Consider the following 7,089-nt stretch of genomic DNA (forward strand, 5'->3'; position numbering starts at 1 on the left):
TTCCTCTGATTGTGCTTTGGCGCCACGGTGTCATAAAGCGGCAGCCCCGCTGTTCCTTGTGTGTAATGTTCCTCAAATATACAAATTAGGAAGAAGGCTGCAAACTCCGGAGGATGAACTGTGCCCCCTCCCCCCCCTTTCAGTTGTAGATGATGGGAGGGAAAAGAAATGGTCGATGAGATTGAATCTGCCTTATTTTGCACATGAACAAGCTCTGATAGGCCTTTTAAAGCAGCCTGCAATTTGGAGTACCTGCTGCAAATGAATCCGTCCATCAGCGCCGCGACTCGTGTGCTGGAAGCGGAGGATTGCTTCTGCCTGTTTAACACGTTGGCGTTTAATTTAGCCTCTTCCTTGTTAAAAGATCCTGGACACGATTCTATTTTGTCGACATTACTGATTGACTTGACTTGTATGTTCTTTAAAAGTCTCTCGTTTTACCCATGGATGTAAATGGCCCTAACCCTAACCCTACTGGCGACCATTCCAGGGTGTATGTAGCTCGTCTCTTGTCCAAAGTCAGCTGGTATAGACAGCAGCTCGCCCGTTAGCCTAATGAGGACAAGCGTTCGATAAAATGCATGGGTGGGCACGGCAAGCCTCCGTTTAGGCCAAACTTGCCAGTCAGCATTTTCGCACTTCAAACCCGTCGCATCTTTTCAGCTCACTTCATGCTAATGCTGACAAGGATGACAGCAAAACTTGTCCAAACGTGACTCAAGAGGAACATAGCCGTTATTTTGCAAGCATGGACGTCGGTGTTGGCAGAAATGAAAATGGAACAGCTGAGCAAGACTTTCATGCAGGTTTTCGTAAAGTACCTTTCATTTTGCTTTAAACTGAGCACAAAAACGGACCGCTTTGTCTTTACTTCCTGGTAATTCTTGTGATGCACAACTTTAAAAAATGCACTATATTTTCACGCATGCAAAAATATCAATTATGACCGGTTATTAAAAAAAAAAAAAAAATCACAAACCTGAATGAAGGCAACTGGACAGTTGCCCTTAAAAAAGCTTCTTCTAGGTCTAAATCTTCGGTGTTCATTCCTCTTATTTTTGTGTGGTGGTTTTGTCCCCTGGAGGCTATCACGGTCATTTATCAGCCACACCTGGCAACAACAACAATAACCCTCATGTGACCAGCCCCAGGGAACACTCCCACCACAACCACTAAAAAAGGCAGCTCTACATTTGAAGATTTAGAACTAGAGTCCAGGTGCCTCCATTCAACTATTACAAACAGCTGTGCTCATGTTTACCATAAGTTTACATGCTCTTAAACTTAGGGCGAGGGTCACCGACCCCACGGACCACCTGAGGAGCCCGCAAGAATGTTCTACAAATAGATTACAAGTGATAAGACATTGTGATTTCTTTTTAAGAATGTCCTTAGGAATTTACATATATATTTACATATATATATACATATATACATACATTTTATTTACATATTTGGTGGAGTTGTCTCTTAATTATTGCAGTTGACTAGTGTCTTTGCATAACTGTATATCATTACTAACCCAATAACAAGAAGGGAATTAAAGATAATTTGCACAATTTTGACATCTAAAAAATTTGTATCGAACTGGTAGCCCTTTATATTTATCGTTACCAAAGAAGTAGGTCTTAGTTTCAAAGAGGTTGGTGAGCCCTGTCCTAGGGGATGTAAAATTATGAGCACAACTATACGATGATGAGATGACATATTGTATCAACATACATTCATGAAATCAGTCCATAATTTTGGATTGGACAGTTTTTTTTTGTACTGTAGCATGTTTGCCTACCTCAAAAAACACAAAGAATCCGGTGAAGGTGTTTTTAAGCTGATGATCAGTTCGATAGGAGGAAAAAATACATTAAAGGTGCAATGATTAAACAACAATTAATTGATAACCGAATTAATTGACAAATTATTAGAAAAATTGTTTGGAGGAATCGTCCAAATCAGAAATTCAGCTTCCTGACAGGAAATATCTTTATACTTTTTTAGTACTCCATGAAAACAGACTGCTTATCATTGTGTTGAATCACAGCAATTAGACACGTGATTATGTAAACATGTACTGTACTTTTTCTTAAGAAAACAATCATCTACATGTTTTGCCAATTTTCTGACATGTTATCGACCAAACCTGCAACCGAATCAGAAACGTGACATTTTCTGCTTTCAATTTGAGTCATTTTCAATAAAGATTTCTAAAAATCAGATTCCTCGAAAAATCGACGAAATATTAGACACCTAAATCAAATGATTAAAAATATTCCTTTGTAGCCAGATAGTAAATAGTGAACCTGGAACCTTCCATTTTTTGCAAAGCTCTTCTAGTGAAATCGGTGCAGCTTTTGAAGCATGCCCGCAAAGAGAATCAGTTGAAACTTAAAAGAAAAATCGATGGCGTTTGCAGAGTTCTGAATGAAACGCAAAGGAGCTTGTACATTCTCAGAAGCAATCGTGTTTTGTTTTTTCACCGGCAGCCACCTTGCTTCTAACGCGGAGAAGGAAAGCGGTCCCCGTGGCTTCATTAAAGCCTTTGCATTAACTACGCCATTTAGCGGAGCTCGGAGATACGTCTTTACGGATGCATTATTCAAGTCGTTCGGCGGGACGCGCACGTGCCGCTTCCTAAATGAAAAGGCTCGCCCGCGAGGGGGGCGAGGGATTCATTCTGCTTTCTAGTCGGGACGGTGAATGTTAAGTTCGGCGAGGGAGGCTAATAATCTCCGCCACATTGCACAGGAGAACGGCGCGCTACATTAAGACCTCGGCTGTGCTTGTCTAAACCCGTCACCGATCCCTTTTGATTTAGATATACGGGAACTTTGAACGGCTTAGGCCCGCTCGGGGGAAGCCGGAGACGTCTTCGCCCGTTTGAAGGCAGATTTACAGGAACTACAGAAATACTTATATTCGCCAGCTGTGCCCGCTTTCTAATTGAGATGACGATTACGTGGCGGACAGGCTGGCGTGATGCCAACCCCTGAGGGTATTGCTTAGAGCTTCAAAATGTCAAACCTCTAAACGCATACTGATAGAAGCGGATAAATCTTTGAAATAGCTGGAAATTGCGCACATCCTGCTGTTGGTTGGGAGATGGGGTTTTTTTTCCTCTTCGGTGTGATGGGAGTTCTCGCCACAACAATGAGCTGCTTTTATTTGCGATCATGTGATGACTTTATAGGAGCCATTCATTCGTTGATTTTTTTTTCTAGGAGATTGCGATTTTGCACTCTCGACTCGTAGCCAGAAAATGACCGGACAGAAAGACAAATAGCTCGTTCGCACTAAATTTGAATGTCAAATTCATGCTTTTTTAAATATGGGGAAAAAGATAGGCCAAACATTTGCCCTGTGATCTACTTTTCCAGTAGCATAAAGGGGTGACATAATGACCTATGATAGCCTTTTTTTGGGGGGGGGTAACACTTTTTGTTGATAAGGACAAATATTGATCAATAATTAAAGTAACATTTTTTTTGTGAACAGATCTCTACTGTAATCCAAAAAAGAAGAATGTTATATATTTCTATGGAGAAATATTTATTTATTTACTTCCTTTTTGAGAATGTTTTTAGCACGATATGTTGATTATTTTTGTGTACAAATATTTATAAATATTTTTTTTCTTGATAAGACTTTGTGTTGATTATTTTTTGTGAACCAATACAAATGAAGTTTGAAAGGCTCTAAAGTTAAAAAAAAGAAAATATTAGCGATTGATGATTGATTTTTCAGGGCAGATACCAATAGCGAAGGAAGTCGACGACCGATATTCACTGATGGCATGATTTAAGTCAAAAATGTTTTGCGCTGGTTAAGGGGTACTTGGCTGAAAACATATTTCACTGGGTGTACCCGACTGTGCTAGATAACAATGCAGTCTGAACTGAAACCCATTTTAGCTCAATTTTATGACGCAAGTAAATAATAAGGAATTCAAAAAGATATTCTTCCTGGGTTTCAATTAATCGTCCTAAAAATTTCCACGACGAGTCAAAAGTTATCATTTGATGTGTGACTAGCATCTTTCAAAGCCAATCTGATACATTTCACTTTTTTTTTTTTTCCCAGGTGCTTCAATCGGGCAGCAGATGAGTCTGCTGGGTAATCGCACTCCAAGCTTCAGAATTCATCAACACGCTGGCTGTTTGCGACGTCCTCGTCATCAGCCGAGCGCAAAACAAGTCCATCATCGTCATTTTTGCTGTCATCGTCTTCGCGTGTGAGGCTCTCTCGAGTGGCCATTAACACGCATCATGTGCCATTATATACTCCGTGCTACTTCTGTTTTTTTTTTTTTTTTCTTTTTCTTCAATGGAAGATCACCACCAGCCAGTATTACAGCAGGTCCTTTTCAATGCAAACTTTTTAAAAACATGTCAGAGCTCATTGAAGTCGCCCTCCCCGCCAGAGAAGAGCCGGTCTCCGCCATTATACCCGCGCTCCCTAATTAGCGTCTGTCGCCCGGGTAACCGCTATCTGTCAGAGTCTGCTCCGCGTCCCTCCTCTGCTATCTCCTGGAAGTGAAGGTGATTTTAAGTGAATTTCGGCTAAGCCCCAGCAAACTGCAAATGGTGCATGGGACGCACCCCGACAGCCTTATATAACGCATTGTTTTTAACGATCCCAAAACTCCAGCTGGTGCCCAATGCTTGATCTTGTCGGCGAGCTGTAGGGAAGTTCGCGTTACAGGTTTACAAGAGTTCACGAGTTCTGCGCCAAAGGTTGATGTACGGATGCCAACGTTGGGCCTATTTGCATTAAAGACACACAGTGAAAAGTCATTTGTGATTGTGTGTCTTAACTCATTATTCAGTCTTTTTTTTTTCCTCCCTTCTAAGCCCTGCAGGCTACATACAAGTAAGTACGAGATTGGACTGAATAGTTCATAGCGTGCCTAAGGAGTTATGCCGCATTAACGAATGAATAATTCATTGACACTAACTGTGTTTTCCTTCCTTTGATTTTAAAAATGCTTATCGATAAGAATGGGAAGCAAGATGTCATGTACGCCTACACAGGAGTTGATTTTGTTCTTTTACTGCTCACTAAAATGAACCGCGCGCGACTGACTTGAGACTTGTCCGACTTTTGAGCTTCAACAAAAGAAAGAATGTTGAAAGTCCAACAATTGCCATTTTATGTCCACGCAGATCTCTGCTGACTTGACAAATTCAGACACTTCTATTTTCGTTAAGCTTGCTGTTTATATACACGCATGCATCCTAAACACGTTGTGAATACTGGATTTTCTCTGATTTGTTTGTTTGTCATCTTAGGCGAAATAGCTACCTTGCATAACTAGGAGAGAAAAGTATGACACCCCCCCTTCCAGCGCTAAACACCCCTTAGACACACACATTTCCCCATCCTGGTCCCCAAGCTAATCTAACCCATGCGAGGCTCTGTGTAGAACTAGATCTTGACCTTGCCGGGTGTCCTCATGGCCTGCACGCCGGCTAGAAATTAAATTACAGATTACTGGCTGGGGCCCCAAAGGCGGCTGTAGTTGAACCTCTCGCTCATATTTAGGGGAATGGTTGCGAGGGATTAGAGGAAGGTAAAGCAAATCTTGCAGATGTTTCCCACACTTTTTAGTGGATCACTATCTGCAAACACCACTGAAACGCTCACCAGCCAGCCTCTAGAGGGCGCGCTTACTGTAACGACTCATGATTCTATTTTATATGGACGTTTGATTAGTCCAAGCCTGAGGGCGAACATTTCGTTCATCGTAGTAACATCGTTACCTACTGGCTAAAGGAAAACACTTTTTATTCCTTGATGTCTTCCTCCTGGCTCGCTGATCAAATCTAGAAAAAGAATTTAAGCCTGCATGATGTTAAAATACAAAATTTGTCAGTTTCATTGAACCCCTCCCCTATTTTTGAAAGTGCCGCATTACACGTAGAATGACAAAAGGTTGGAAGTCCATTCAATAGCCCAAAACCTATCAAAACGTTGGCCCATTATAGCTGCTTGTTATAGTGTGTTTTTTTTTAAATAACATTAAAAGTTTACTCTTTTATAGATGGATCAGCACGCTTCTCTCCAGTGAAAGATACATTTTCATTCAATTTAAACTCTTAGTCTAGGTTCATTAGTTTCACCTCAAAGACAGCGATTTTGAAGCTGTCCGCACTTGATAGTCGCATCTTTTCGAGTGCGAGTGAAAACGACAAGTCAAACAAAAATGAGTTTTCAAGCCAAAGCTGACAGTGGATGTTAATGTTTGGATATCCACAGTGGGAGCTCTCTTTGTTTGGGTCCAAGCTTACAAACACATTGCCTTGGACCGCATTGTCATTGCAAACAATTCTTTTTTTTGGGAGGCGGACAAAAACTGACAAACTGAGCAAACTCAGCAGGGAAGTTTGAGCAAATAGAACAATGCGACACCTCGGGCTGGGTCAGACAATATTCCATTGAGAGCTATGCAAACACAGTCCTCAAATGAACTCTCTCTTGGCGTCGGGAATGAAATGAGTAGTACCTATGGTGAATTCAAGTTCATGGACACACACCTAATTATAAATACATACAGTAAAGACATTTCAGACCAATAATTAATTGCTTAGTCCTTTGTTTGTCCTTTCCTTTAAAATGCAGCACCGAAGCATTGAAAGTTACAAACTGTCTCCAGACAGATTAAAGTCTCACGAATCCTTTGTACGCATACCCACTTTTCAGTTGTATGTTCCCAGCTCTACTTACAAGATTCCCAGTGACTTTACCAGTGCTGATTCCTCATTGGTTGAAAAGACTACTTCTAACATTTGAGCATACGCAGTTTGGAATCACAAAAATAAAACCTGTATTGTTGCTGTGTCTTGCCAAGATAGCCCTTTATCGCTTAGTAGATTTTTTTCATTGTTTCTTTGGGTTGGCCTTATATTTTATCCCACATGGGTTGTCCACCCTGATATATAGTATAACTACCTTATATAGTATAATTACAGAAGAGTGAAGCTACAAATGTAAACATTTTTGATCTTTCAACATTACAAGTACATTACAAGTACATTCAAATGGATTTTAAAGTATGTTTTTAAACACACTTGTAAACGTGTTCCAACGTTCTTTCAA

General features: G+C 40.7%; 1 protein-coding gene across 3 annotated transcripts in view; it reads left to right on the top strand.

Moving 5' to 3' along the window:
• cd276 (CD276 molecule) overlaps positions 1–4,787 on the top strand; it is an 86,438-nt gene extending 81,651 nt beyond the window's left edge. For all 3 annotated transcript variants that reach the window (XM_088412342.1, XM_088412343.1, XM_088412340.1), the window contains one exon: positions 4,075–4,787. The gene's annotated coding sequence lies outside the window, so the exon portion shown is untranslated. The remainder of the gene's footprint in view (positions 1–4,074) is intronic.
• The last annotated feature ends 2,302 nt before the right edge of the window (positions 4,788–7,089 follow it).

Source organism: Hippichthys cyanospilos, chromosome 4 (assembly GCF_059441005.1).
Source record: "Hippichthys cyanospilos isolate Australia breed blue-spotted pipefish chromosome 4, RoL_Hcya_1.0, whole genome shotgun sequence".
Taxonomy (NCBI): Eukaryota; Metazoa; Chordata; class Actinopteri; order Syngnathiformes; family Syngnathidae; genus Hippichthys; species Hippichthys cyanospilos.